General features: G+C 42.4%; 1 long non-coding RNA gene across 1 annotated transcript in view; it reads right to left on the minus strand.

Moving 5' to 3' along the window:
* The window catches only part of LOC129705829 (uncharacterized), a 144,881-nt gene that overhangs the window by 14,859 nt on the left and 115,189 nt on the right, over positions 1 to 14,833 (minus strand). Inside the window, exon 2 of the long non-coding RNA XR_008724969.1 lies at positions 3,945 to 4,011. This is a non-coding gene — a long non-coding RNA (uncharacterized LOC129705829). The remainder of the gene's footprint in view (positions 1 to 3,944; positions 4,012 to 14,833) is intronic.

Below are 14,833 nucleotides of genomic sequence, written 5' to 3' on the forward strand. Positions count from 1 at the left end.
ACATTCCCTCCAACACTGACGCATAGTGGCTGCAGTGTGTTCTATCTACAAAATGCACTGCAGTTACTCACATAGGCTATTTTGACAGCATCCCTCAAAATCCAACTTCTATCAAGAAGAGCAAGGCCACCAGGCACATATCACCATTAGGTTCCTCTCCCGATCACACACCAACCTGATTTGGAAATAATATTTAGGGAAGAACTGCAGATGCTGGTTTAAATCAAAGGTAGATACAAAATGCTGGAGTAACTCAGCGGGTCAGGCAGCATCTCTGGAGAGAAGGAACGGGGACGTTTCGGGTCGAAGAAGGGTCTCCACTCCTTCTCTCCAGAGATGCTGCCTGACCCGCTGAGTTACTCCTGCATTTTGTTTCTACCTTGGAAATAATATTGTCGTTCATCACCGGATCTGAATCCTGGAACTCTCATCTCATCAACATTGCCTTCACCAGAAATACAGCAAAGATTCAAGAAGGTAGTTAAGGATGGCCAATAATATTGATACTCACATCCTGAAAAATGAATATTAGTAAAATGTAAATAAATCTCACATGTACAAAGCCACAGACTATAGCAGATGCGCTAGATATCAACACACATACTTTATTACTAGTGGTAGCCATATGTCAGTAAAATAAAGACAACCATCAAAAGTGAATTTACATACAGGATAAAGTTAGGACTATGAAATCTAGAATCTTCAGATGACAGGGCACATGGAGGATACGGTGAGAAAAAAAGAAAGTTTAAATCAGAAAATGCAGAAAGCGTGTAATGGAGCAGAATGGGTAGGGACAGAAGGAAATGGGAAAGGTGTGAAGAATTGCGGGCAGTTAAAATCAAAAGAAAAATCTAAAAATGTTCTTCAAATACATGAAGAGCATGAAGATGAAAAAGGAAAGAAGTAAAAGGAACAAAAAAAGTAATTCTGCATGGAGGTGGAGGATCAGGGTGTTGCTTACAGTATGTACATTGCATCTATTTTCACAAAACATGTGGCATTACTGATGTTTTAATTAAGAAGGAAGAGTGTAAAATACAGGGTGGGATAAATATATTACGAGAGGAAATATGAATGGGTTTAGCATCTTTGAAAGTAAATAAATTACCAAGCTGGGATGAAATATACTTCAGGCAAGAAGTGAGGGTGTGGCCAGAACAGGAACATTACACATCCGACATTAGATTGGATACCCTGGGGTTGTTTTCTTTGGAACAGTGGAGGCGGAAGGAATACTTAATTGAGTAATGAGTGGTCAGAGTAAATAGGAAGGTCAAAACCGGTTGGCATCAATCTAAAGTAATTGGTAAAAGGATTAAAGGGAAGGTAACCATTTTTTTAATTGGAAGGGTGGAGAGGGCTTGGCATACACTATGTGATGAGAGGTCAATAACTCCACCTGTGGAACCTTCTCGGGTTTCAATTAGAGATGTAACTATGGAGGGTTTTGAATAAGAGGATGAAGGGCCTGTCCCACTTGACGATTTTTTTGGCGACTGCTGGCATCATTGACTGACGTATCAGGTCACCAAAAAATTTGCGGCGTGACGCGGCGTGACGTATGACGTATGCGGCGTATGACGCGCAGTGTTTTTTCAAGTGTCGCAACATTTTTTTTGTCGCCGCTGGATTTTGAAATGTTCAAAATCTTTTGGTGACCCTGATATGACGCTGGCAGTCGCCAAAAAAAAATCGCAAAGTGGGACAGGCACTTGAGAATTGAAAGACTGAGGTGCTCTAAGACCTAAAATCTTTACAGATGAGTGGAAGTGAGCTAGGAATCCTTAACGAAGCTTTGACAAAAACACGATGGCGGTTAGCAAAAGGGATGGTTTTAAAATAGTCAAATCTAAAGACAACAAAATAATGGGTTAAGGTTTTAGATGCAGCTGAGTATAAGTTAGAAGAGACATAAGTTGGCAGCCTTGGGTACAGGTACAGCTTAGGAAATCGCAAATGTAACTCAGTCTGAAGAAGGGTCTCGACCCAAAATGTTACCCATTCCTTCTCTCCAAAGATGCTGCCTGTTCCGCTGAGTTACTCCAGCATTTTGTGTCTATCTTTGATTTAAACCAGGATCTGCAGTGCTTTCCAACGCAAATGTAACTCCACTGTTTTGTGAAGGGAGTGAGACAAAAGAAAGAAAATCATCGGTTGGTTAGCCTGTCTTTATTGGCTGGTAAGATTTTCTAATCCATTATTAAGGATGGGGTTTCAGGGTACTTGGAAGCACATGAGAAAATAGGCTGAAGACTGCAGGGTTTTGTTCAGAGGAGATCTTGCCTGACAAATCTGTTGGAATTCTTTGAGGAAGTAAACAGCAGGATAGACAAAGGAGAGTCAGTGGATGTTGTTTACTTTGATTTACAGGAGGCCTTCAATGAGGTGCACGCACGTGAGGCTGCTAAACATGATAGGAGTCCATGGTATCAGACACAAGGTACTAGCATGGGTCAATTGGCAGATGGGCAAAAGTTAAGTGGGAGTAAAGGGGGCCTTTTCTGTTTGGCTGCCGGAGCCTAGTGGTGTTCTGCAGGGGTCATTGCTGGGTCCACTACTTTTTACGTGGTATGTTTAATGATTTGGATGATGGAATTGATTTTGAGGAAGCAGTGAGTCTGCAGAAGGACATGGACAGGTTTGGAAAGTGGGCAAAGATATGGCATATAGAATACAGTATAGCAGAGTGTAAGGCCATGAATGGTTTTGTTCTGCTAAACACCAAAAAATGCTTTGTCGGTGCTTTAAAGACACACTCAGTTTCATGCAGATGAGAATAAAGTCCGATAGCTAAATTCCTTTCATACACTGATTCCTCGCTAAATATACAGGATGCATTCCCTGTATAGGGAGTAACAATAGAATCAGTCCTGAAGTGGTCATTATGCAAAGTGCTCATATCTGGAGAGATACATGACTGACTATGTTGCTTTGCTGGGAACATTATGCAAACGTCTGGTGTTCCTACAGCAATGACCTTCTGTGGCTTGGGGTTCAGAGGCTGCCTGTGAGGATGGGTGTTGGTCAGGGAGTTATGTGGCTTCTCCATGCCAAGATGCATCTTCACAGTTTTACAAAACAGCGATGGCCCACCGTCACTTTGCCAGCTAGGATGCAGCACTAAAGCAAACATCCCAATACTGAGGGGGAGTATAACACACTCACCAAACACCAACCATTATAGATATCCCTCCCCACCAGAGACAATTCATTGCTTTGGGAGAACTACTAGAGGGGAGGGATCCATTCAGGCTCCTGGTATCTGCATTCCTGGCACAGCAACACGCAGCGGTGAGGAGGATAGGGATTTGTTCTGGAAACAGCAACATGCGATCCAAGCCGATGTTCACACTGAAAGATCTGGGGGCTTTCAAGGATCAGTGCTCTGTTGTTGGGGGCAGGGCGCATGGCAGCGGGAGGCTGTTAACAGTTCATAGCATCTTTCATAAATTCACAGTATCTTTTCTGTAGCTGAAGTAAAGTTGAAATATAGGAAACAAAACAGCCAATTTAAGCTCAATGAATTATTTCAAGGCTCAAAGTAATAGGGTGTTGGTGTTGTTGGTTGTGGAGTAAAAATAAGGGAGAACTCCCTGTTTTAATTTGAAGTGCTACCATAGGATCACTTGTGCCTGTGCAAGGAGAGGGAGAGCTTTGCATTTGAAAGATGTCACCTTTGACAATACAGCTTCCTCTTCCATATTGCACTAAAGTTACAACCTGGGTTTTGTGATTAAGTCCTGAAGTGGACTTGTTTTTTCTCGCTCAAAAGCAAAAATGCCATATCTAAACAATGGCTAATATCTTCAGAAGTGAACTGATTTATCTCAACTACGTTGGTATACAAAATGGCAGAGGTTTTGCTTCAACTGGAATAATGTACTCAGCTGTCAACAATGCACCTCTGATAGGATGACGTGTGTGTTGCAGTGCTGACTCACCAGAATATTTGAGAGTCTTCAATAAAAAACATAAATGCCATTTACACTCTGGAGGTGAGGGCAGCATCTGTGCAAAGAGAAACAGAGTTAAAGCTTCAGATGTTTTCTCTATGCATGGAAATAATATTAAAACTAGAGATAATCCATTCAGGTATGAAACCAGGAAGCAGTTCTTCACACATGATGATGGAAAGTTGGAATCCACTCCACTGAAAGGATAGACGGGACCTCCTGCAGCCACTCTCACACATAGCTGAATGTGAAAGAACACTCAACCTTACCTTTTGTGGATCTCTGAGTGTTAATTTACGGGGAAGTTTTAGCCAAGCACTGGCGTGATGACTCTCTGGCTGCAGAACCATATAGTCTTATAGCACAGAATCAGCCTGCCGTGTCCACGCTGATCATCAAACACCCCTTTACACTAATCCTATTTGATTCTCCCCATATTCCCATCAACTCCCTCACTTCTACCACTCACCTACACATTAGGGGCAATTTACAGTGAGCAATTAACCTGCTAACCTGTGTGTCTTTGGGATGTGGGAAGGAACTGGATCATCGTTTGGAAACTCAAAGAACAAGCAAACCGCAGACAGACTGCACTTCGATTGCACCTAGGTCTCTGGCGCTGCTCTTCTTGCTGCACCACTGCTATGCCCAAGCCATCGGTTATGAATTCAGTTTTGTGCAGGAAGAGCTCTCGAATAAGCCCAACATGAGTAGCTTGAAGACAATTTGTAAGGGATGAACAGTCCCTCTCCCTCACATTCACCAATAATGCACATTTTCTTGAGAAAGTAGCCTCGCTACCCATGACAGGCAGATGATTCATAAAGCTTTGTCAATTACATAAATACCTTGGGTAGAGCTGGCCTGAGATAATTGCCTTGAATCATGGCCAGTGGTCCCTGCATATTGACACTTGCCTGAGCTGTGCCTGGATGGATTCGGTGCCCTTTGTCTTAGCCAGGAACAAAGGCAGCCAGCATCATCAGAGACCCACACCACCCTGACCACACACTCAATTCACCCCTGCCATCAGGAAAAAGGTACAGGAGCCTGAAAACTGTAACATTCAGGTTCAAGAACAGCATCTTCCCGACAGCCATTAGGCCATTAAACACTACAACCTCAAATAAACACTGAACTAGAGACTATTATTATTATTATTGCACTATTATTGTTTGTTTGTTTGTATGTATAATATATATATATATATTCTATTCAATCTCAAGGTAAAATTCTTCTGACAGCTAGAAAGAGTGCATTGATCCTGTTGAATCTACCACGCATGATGTGGTATTTGCATTTTTAACATTGTCATTGAAAACATGACATGTGTAATGACATGAATTCAAAGTATGTAAAGAATGTAAATTTCAAAAAATTAACTGCTTGATTAAAGATTTGGTTTACACATGATTCACTATCCCACAGGAATCAGACAGGGGTGAACAATTTTTGTAGTTCACCCATGTGATCCTTAAATCTTTGCTATTGCTTCTCCACCATCAACCCTTTAAGTTTGCCAGTCTATCCTAGCCAATTCCCGTCTCATACCGTCAAAGCTTCCTTTCTTTAAGTTCAGGATCCTATTCTTAGTCAATGAAAGTAAGCATGCAGGTACAGCAGGCTGTGAAGAAAGTGAATGGCATGTTGGCCTTCATAACAAGAGGAGTTGAGTATAGGGGCAAAGAGGTCCTTCTGCAATTGTATAGGGCCCTAGTGAGACCACACCTGGAGTATTGTGTGCAGTTTTGGTCCCCTAATTTGAGGAAGAACATTATTGCTATTGAGGGAGTGTAGCGTAGGTTTACAAGGTTGATACCCGGGATGGCGGGACTGTCATATGCTGGGAGAATGGAGCAGCTGGGCTTGTACACTCTGGAGTTTAGAAGGATGAGAGGGTTTCTTATTGAAACATATAAGATTATTAAGTGCTTGGACACGCTAGAGGCAGGAAACATGTCCCAGATGTTGGGGGAGTCCAGAACCAGGGACCACTGTTTAAGAATAAGGGGTAAGCCATTTAGAACGGAGATGTGGAAACACTTTTTCACACAGAGAGATGTGAGTGTGGAATTCTCTGCCTCAGAGGGCGGTGGAGGCCGGTTCTTTGGATACTTTCAAGGGAGAGCTAGATAGGGCTCTTAAAGATAGTGGAGTCAGGGGATATGGGGAGAAGGCAGGAACGGGGTACTGATTGGGGCTGATCAGCCATGATTACATTGAATGGCGGTGCTGGCTCGAGGTGCCGAATGGCCTACTCCTGCACCTATTGTCTATTGCCTATTGTCTCTGAATTAACCATGTCGCTCTCCATCTTGATGCATAATTCCACCATATTATGATCACCGTGGCTGGAATTTGAATTTCACCATCTTCTATGAATGTTGAAGCACTATGCTGTGGCGCTTTGTTGATTACAGATATGATTCCTCATTGTATCGAGTTAGTTATTCCTGAACAGAACAATACAGAATCATGGAACATGTCATCATAGAAGGAGGTCATGCAGGCCATTGTATCAATGCATCAATGAGAAGATACTTCCTGGAATAATTGACAAGACTTTTCATTTTATAACATATTAGCTGTAACTTCACACCTTGCAGGTAGATTTGCATTTAGACAGCTAATACTATTGTAATACTTGCTATAGAGCTATGGTACAAAATCTGAAAGCTGGGCTCATTCTACTCTTGCATGATGAGTAAACACTAAGGGGTTGGTTACTCATCCAGCAAAGGTGAGGATCTCATCCACTCCAGTGTGGAGCTAAACACTGTAAACATTCAGGGAGGGGACTCAGGGGAGATTAGACAGGTAGGAAGAACAGCAAAAATGAAACCACCAGCATTGGGTAAGAAATTCCTGGCCCTACAAGAATTTATAAAATAATATTTTACTTACTTTTGAATAGCTTATGACAGCTCCTTTAAGAGCCTTATTGGTGTCGTTGGGGCATGTCAAACAAAACATCCATCTTCCCATTGGTACCTGAATTGCATCATTGTCTTACTGCCTGCTTTCCAAATCAAAAATGTGGCTTTACAAGTGTTCAGGCTGCAACTAGAAGAACTGCTTGCAGTTTCTAACTCTGATAACAAACCCCCTTGTGTAGGAAGGAACTGCAGATGCTAGCTTACACCGAAGATAGACACAACATGCTGGAGTAACTCAGCGGGACATGCAGCATCTCTGGAGAGAAGGAATGGGTGACATTTCAAGTTGAGACCCTTGTTCTGAGTGAAATGTCACCCGTTCCTTCTCTCCAAAGATACTGTCTGTCCCACTGAGTTACTCCAGGATTTTGTGTCTGTCAAGCCCCATTGGCAGCTCTACTGATTCTTTATCTCAAAGTTTACACCAGCTGTTGGACAACGTAGCTCAGGATGACGCATCCTTGAGAGAACCGTTAGAAATGTGCAATCACCAAATTTTTTCCAGATATAAAATGGGAATAGAAATCCATTCAGTGAAAGGGTTATCCCATCTCTCATGGGCATATTAAAATATCAGTACTCAGCACAACTGTAGGTCTTTATCTTTTGATTTTCTTTCTTTTCCTGTAAGGAAGTGCCTGGCCCACATTTGGCAAATGCCCAAAAGTGACACGATACAAATCTGCATGTAGCTGCATTCCTTTTGAAAATGATTCTTGGGCAAGATGCTATTCCTAGAACATTAGAACAAAGAAAACTGAAACTGCAGTAAGCCACCCAGCCCCTTGAGTATTCTATGCCATTCAATGGGATCGTACCAGAACTCAAACTCAACTTTTCTGCACAATCCCCAAATCTTTTTTAATTTCAGCCTTGAATGTAATCAGTAACTGATGAACAGAATGCTAAGAATATACAATCCTGAAGTGAATATATAATATATCCTAAAAAGCAGCCATGAGAGGAATAATGGCGGCACTCGCTGCCTGAAGGTAGTGTTAAGAATTGTGAAATATTTGTAAATTCAGGCCTTGTTTCTGAACATCCAGGGAGGGAGGGAGGGAGGAAACATGGCAGCGAATAGGTTGGAGCTGGGGGCAGCAGTTGAAGGTTGAGGTTTGGAGGAGGTGGGAGAGGCGGGGTCGGGGGGGGGGGGGGGGGGGGGGGGGGGGGGGGGGGGGGGGCGCGTTAATGCCTGTACTGAAAGTTAGGTATCCTCATGAACAGAAACTACCAGTGATCTCAAGTTTTAGTGTAGGATTAGATGAAAATGGCCTTAAAAGAGCAGAAAGGGGAGTTTGGTTTCTTACCTCAAGCAATCTAACAACTGACTAACAAGATTTTCCCTCCTCATCCATCACATAAGTACAAGGCCACATAGCAACCACATTTTCGCATGAACACAAATTCCTTTGACCTCTTTTGCACCGTGCTTTCCTCATACACCCATTTGCATCATATCAACCCTGCACAAAACCTCTTTCCTCGCTTTACATCCCACTGACCTTCTTTCCCATCAATAATCACCAGGTTGCTAAAGTTGTATTGTCCAGATCCTCATGTCCTCTTGCCTTCTCAACAACCATTGACCAACTCATAATATTTGACTACAGCACAAGCACTGCAATAAACTAGGCAAAGATAGTCGATAATCAAAACTACAGCCCTCACCTGCATCCAACTATCATTTGCTCGGCTTTCTCCTGCCCCACCTCTCTTCCAGCTTTCTCCCTCCCCCATCACAATGATGCTGCCTAACCCGCTGAGTTACTCCAGCATTATGTATCTCTTTTTATAAACCAGGAATTTCTGTCACAGTTATATATCAAGGGAATCAAGATATATTGTAGAGAGATCAGGTCAAGAAATCGGGTAGTGCTACCCGACCTGATGAACTGAATACTTTCTATACTCGCTTCAAGCAGATGGCCAACAAGGCAGTGACACCTGGCCCGAAGACTTAAGTGTGCCTCTCTCCATGGTGACTGTTGTAGATGTTAGATCTGCCTTCCTGAGGGTGAACGCACAAAAAGCAACTGGCCCAGACGGAGTTCCAGACCGTTATGGAATACGTTAAATCCAGTCTACCCAGTGGCCTTGACCCACTGCTGTCCGCCTACCGCCAGAACAGGTCCACGGTCAATGCCATCGCCCTGGCCCTACACTCATCCCTGGATAAGAGAGACTCCTACGTCGGACTCCTTTTCATAGGCCACAGCTCTGCCTTTAATACCATTATTCCATCCAAGCTTATGACCAAACTCACGGGACTTGATGTTAGCATTCATCTCTGCAACTGGATTATCGACTTCCTGACCAACAGACCCCAATCAGCGAGGATAGGGGACAAATCATCCTCTACGATAATCCTCAACACTGGTGCTCCGCAGGTATATGTTCTCAGCCCCCTTTACTCCTTGCATACCCACGACTGTGCAACCATGTACAAATCTAATGCAATTTTCAAATTCGCAGAAGATACCACCATTGTGGGTCAGAAAGGCGATTAAGAACCTCATGTCCCGGTGCTGAGCCAACTACATTTCTCTCAATGTCAGACAAAGCAGAACTTCAGGAAGCGCAGTTTGCCCCAGTTGGCATTGACAGCGCAGAAGTAGAGATGGTTGAAAACTTCTAATTCCTAGGAGTCAATATCAAGATTCAAGATTCAATTTAATTGTCACGTGTACCAATTAAGGATCATTGGAATTTGAGTTACCATATAGCTATACTAAGTAAAAAAGCAAAAATACAAACAGCACATAAAATAAAGTTTAACATAAACATCCACCACAGTGGAAACAACATTCCTCAGTGTGCTGGAAGGCAACAAAGTTCAGTCATCTTCCTCCTTTGTTCACCTGTGGTCGGGGTCTTTGAACGGAGCCGTTGCCGACGATCCGCTGTTCAAACTCTCTCGTCGGGATGATTGAAACTCCGGCGTCGGGATGGATCGGAACACTTTGCGGCATGTAGCTCTCGAGTCGGCCGCTTCTTACCGGAGACCGCTGCTTCACGGTGTTAAAGTCCACAGGCCCCGCGGTCGGAGCTCCAACACTGGCGATCCTTGGCAAAAGATCCCAGGCTCCGTGATGGTAAGTAGACGCCGCAACCGCAGCTTGAAGCTCTGGGTTGGTCTCCAGGAAAAGCCGCACCACTCCACGTTGTAGGCCGCAGGAGAGGACGGAGATGCGATTTGGAGAAAAATCTCATCTCCGTTGAGGTAAGTGACTGAAAAAGGTTTCCCCCGAACCCCCCCCCCCCCCCCATCCCCCCCCCCCCCCCCCCCCCCCCCCCCCCCCCCCCCCCCCCCCCCCCCCCCCCCCCCCCGCACATAAAACATACCAAGAGACATTAAAACAAACATTCAAGACATACTTAAAATAATAAAAACAGAGAAGGGTCAAGACAGACTGCTGGCGAAGCGACCATTACGGGCGCCACCCGGTGGTGACAAATCACCAACAACTTCTCCTGGACCACCCATAGTGAAGCAACAACCAAGAAAGCACACCAATGCCTCTAGCTCCTTTGAAGGGTTAAGAAGGGCATGTCCCCTACAGCTCTCACCAACTTTTGCAGATGCACCATAGAAAGTATTTTATCAGGTTGCATCACAGCCTGGTTTGGGAACAGCTCCAACCAAGATCACAAGAAATTACAGCAAATTGTGGACGCAGCCCAGACCATCACACAACCCAACCTTCCTTCTATTGACACCATTTATACCTCACGCTGCCTCAGTCAGACCACCAGCGTAAGCAAGGACGAGTCACACACTGGCCATGCCCTCTTCACCCCTCTCCCATCAGGCAAAAGATATAGAAGTTGGAAAACACACACCTCCAGATTCAGGGACAATTTCTTCCTAACGCAGGCAACGGAATCATCCTAACACAACCAGAGAGCAGTGCTGAACGACTATCTACCTCATTGTTGACCCTTGGACTTTCTTTGATCGGACTTTGCTGGCTTTACCTTGCATTAAACGTTATTCCCTTATCATGTATCTCTATACTGCAAATGGCTCGATTGTAGTCATGTTTTGTCTTTCTGCTGACTGGTTAGCATGCAACAAAAGCTTTTCACTGTACCTCGGTACATGTGACAATAGACTGAACTGGCCTGATATTGCTTTTGTGCGGGAAAATTATGTGGTGGATATAGGTCAGACTTAATTTTATTGAAGGTGGGAGCAGATACAATAGGCTGTATAGCCTTCTCCTACTTCAATTGCATATGTTTTGTATGTTACATTCTTAAGATTCAACATGTTCTCTTCCTTATTTCAGCCAGGAAGACATGGTGTTAAGCTAAGAATGAAAATCATGGCAGTAATTAATATTTTCTGACATCACCTACGGCACATGTACACCATCAAGGTAGAACTGACATCACCAGAAATAATAAAAAGATAATCATTTGTTTGATTGTCTTTGCTTTTTTGTCAGAATTATCTTCACTTCGCTTCAATTGCTATTTTCAAGCCCATGCCTAATTGCAACTCGATTTACACTTTAAATGGGTTATAATTTAGCTCTGTTAACAAATAAGCTTACACAGGAAGTACCACTGTTTACTTAATGATTCGCTAGTCGGACATTCATTTCAACAATTTTTTTCTTGATGTTGCCTGACAATTTAAACTGGACTTTGTATTTAATTTTATCCAACAATCTGCATGTTGCTCCATAGAACTTTGATAACATTCAAATAATTCTGTCGTAATTTTGTAGGTGCAGAGCTTGCACATTAGGTGTTTAAATGAAAAGCATGGAAATGCACGATACAGTATGTTTTTGCTTCTTAAAAGTAATTGGAAAATAAAGAACATGTAAGGGTAAATTATGGCTATTTCATTGAATGGTGGTTTTAAAGAGCACTTGGGCTACATATATGCTGGATCCATGTGCTTTGGTCCAAAGGTAATGAGTTAATTCACTGAGTATATTTCTCCGGTAACACAGAGGTTATCTCTTTAGAGCTAGATGGTTTTTATATATTTCTGTGCACTAGAGAGGGTCTTGGAATTACAGCAGGAAATAGAATGGACACCTCTGGTGTTTAGAAAAACATCAATAGCCTGTTGAGTTTCAAAATTATTATTGGATTCCAACATCCCATGAATTTCTTTTCTGCAATAACTACCTACAACTTAAGAAAAAACCTGCCAGTCAAATGATTTACACTGAGGATTCCATTAAAATTGTTATTTCCCAACGCAGCTGAAATATCTACTTGAATCAATTTCCGTTACGGGTAATGCTGTGTGCAGCTAAATAAGCATGTCAACAGTTGACAGTTTTTTTTATCGATACAACAACCTGAACTGGAACAGCATGTGGGGTACGGGGAAGGGACACAACTCATTTTGCTTACTGTGCAATCATTCATTGGCTTCCTGTACCTGGTCTAACATTGACCACTCACAACTATAAAGAGTTCCGAAGCTATTTTGAAAAGATTGGAGTAACATAAAACTGCAATAAACCTTTGTTTCAGTGGCTTTCCGGTAAGGGAGCCACTTCACCCAATGGCTATATGTGCATTCAGTCCGGCTCCATTCTAGCAACAACCATAAGCAGTTTACACTTGTATTAGCATGTTGCCAACATTTTTGTGGTCTGTACGTTTAACTTTCAGTGGAAGGGAAAATTGAAGGATTGCCTAAATCTTGAAAGTTGCAATCATAGCCCTTATGCTTTTTTTTATGGAAACTTGGTCCATCAGTCCAAATCTATGAAGGAAAGGTTAGGTGCTTTGTAGCAGGAGTGTAATACCAATGTCCAATAAATAGAGGGGCAAGATGGTCTCTGCTATACTTGGGAACTGGGATAAGGTGAGGGCTCTGTCACACAATGAGAGGCTGCTAAATTGAATCTGCTCAGTTGGCATCCATGCAAATTGAGTCATGTTTAACCATCTTTTGGGCAGTATTGTGATGGAGCAGATTGCCCATCTACTGTAGAACTAAGGAAAACAAGTAATTCCCCACTCTTGAAAAATGGACCAAAAAGCACAAAAGATTTAGGCTGTGCACAAAGTAGCAGCTATTCAACATTTTAATTGCAGCTGTTAGGATTTTGTAATCTTATCATCAATGTGCGGAAAGAAGGAAGCAAAATGTTCAATGCCTTGCCCTTAAGGAAGCGTTGCCTCAAGAAGGCAGCTAATAACATCAAAAACCCCACACCATCCTGGCCCCGCTGCTTTCTTGCTGCTACCATTGGGAATAAGGTATATGAGTCCGAGAACTATGCAAATAGAGCTTCCTCCATCAAACATCAGGTTCTTGAACAACTCTGTACAACCCTAAAGACTTTGTGCTATTATGGTTGCCCTAGTTTATTTGGCTTTTGTTATAGTGCAAGAGCCAAAGAAAATAGTGGAATCATGGCCAGGTTTACATCGAACAACTGATAATTTATTGTATATTTTTGTCACTGTTGCATCTAATGTACCTGTAAAGTTGCAGTTGGTAAACATTTCTTTGCTCTGGTTCATATCTGGTGCATAATAAACTTTTGAATCTTGGATATTGTAATTTTACACTGAGCTCAAAATAGATGCATAATATATAGAGGCTTGTTTTGGTGATTGCTGATGCAATACCCAATGTTCTCAGAAATCCATAGGATTTGTCACAATTTCAATAAAGGATAAGCAGAAATGCCTATAGAATTACATTAAAGCTGTTTTTTCTTTAATGTTTCGACCTATTCTCCTCCATCCCTAACGTGGCACATGGATATGCAGGGAATGGGGGGATAGGATTATGTTCAGGCAGAAGGGTTGGTTAATTGGCTTCAGTAAAATTGTAAATTGTCCCTAGTGTGTAGGTTAGAACTAGTGTACAGGTTAATCACTAGTCGGCGCGGACACGGTGGGCCAAAGAACCTGTTTCTGTTCTGCATCTCTGAAAGTCCAATGTCTAAAGCAGACTTTTCAAAGCACTGGAAATAAATCATCAATGCCGTCTCTGCAAAATTCCCCAAATTCACTGAAAGAATAAGCAAGCCAATGCCAATATCTTCTTTCAATCTAACATTCCCAGCATTGAGAACTTAGTTACACTACATTGACCACGTTTTTCAAACTAGAACATTCAGGCTCCTGGCATGAGAAATAGGCTCTGTATGAGAAGAGATTGCACTGGTGGACAGAGGGAAATATTTAAGGATGTGCTCAAAGCTTCCTTGAAGAAATGCAAGTTTAAAGAAGTTTAATTTACCAGTCTTTCTTATATATCAAATGACTCATGTTAGTTATTTATGTAAACAATGAGTTTTAGAAATTTAGATTTTAAGTTGTTAAATCATATACCAGATTGTAGGGTATCTTCATATTGATACTATGTGTTTAGCAAGTGGCAACCAATGTAGTCAGAATATGGATGAAAGGTATGGGAGAATGTGTTATCAATCTATAGATGTGATCTGTGTAAGAAATAACTGCAGATGCTGGTTTCAACCGAAGGTAGACACAAAAAAGCTGGAGTAACTCAGCGGGACAGGTAGCATCACTGGAGAGAAGGAATGGGTGATGTTTTGGGTCGAGACCCTTCTTCAGACTGGGTAGGGATAAGGGAAACAAGATATATAGACAGTGATGTGAAGTGATTAAGAACAATGATTGAAAGATATGCAAAAAAGTTATGATAATAAAGGAAACAGGCCATTGTTAGCTGTTTGTAGGCTGAAAATGTGAAGCTAGTGCAACTTGGGTGGGGGAGGGATAGAGAGAGAGGGAGTGCCGGGGCTACCTGAAGTGAGAGAAATCAATATTATACTACTGGGCTGCAAGCTGCCCAAGTGAAATATGAGATGATGTTCCTCCAATTTGCATTTAGCCGCACAATGGAGGAGACAGAGGACAGAAAGGTCTGTTTGGGAATGGGAAGGAGATTTAAAGTGTCAAGCAACCGGATGATCAGGTAAGTTT

The sequence above is a fragment of the Leucoraja erinacea genome, chromosome 18 (genome assembly GCF_028641065.1).
Source record: "Leucoraja erinacea ecotype New England chromosome 18, Leri_hhj_1, whole genome shotgun sequence".
NCBI classification, from domain to species: Eukaryota; Metazoa; Chordata; class Chondrichthyes; order Rajiformes; family Rajidae; genus Leucoraja; species Leucoraja erinaceus.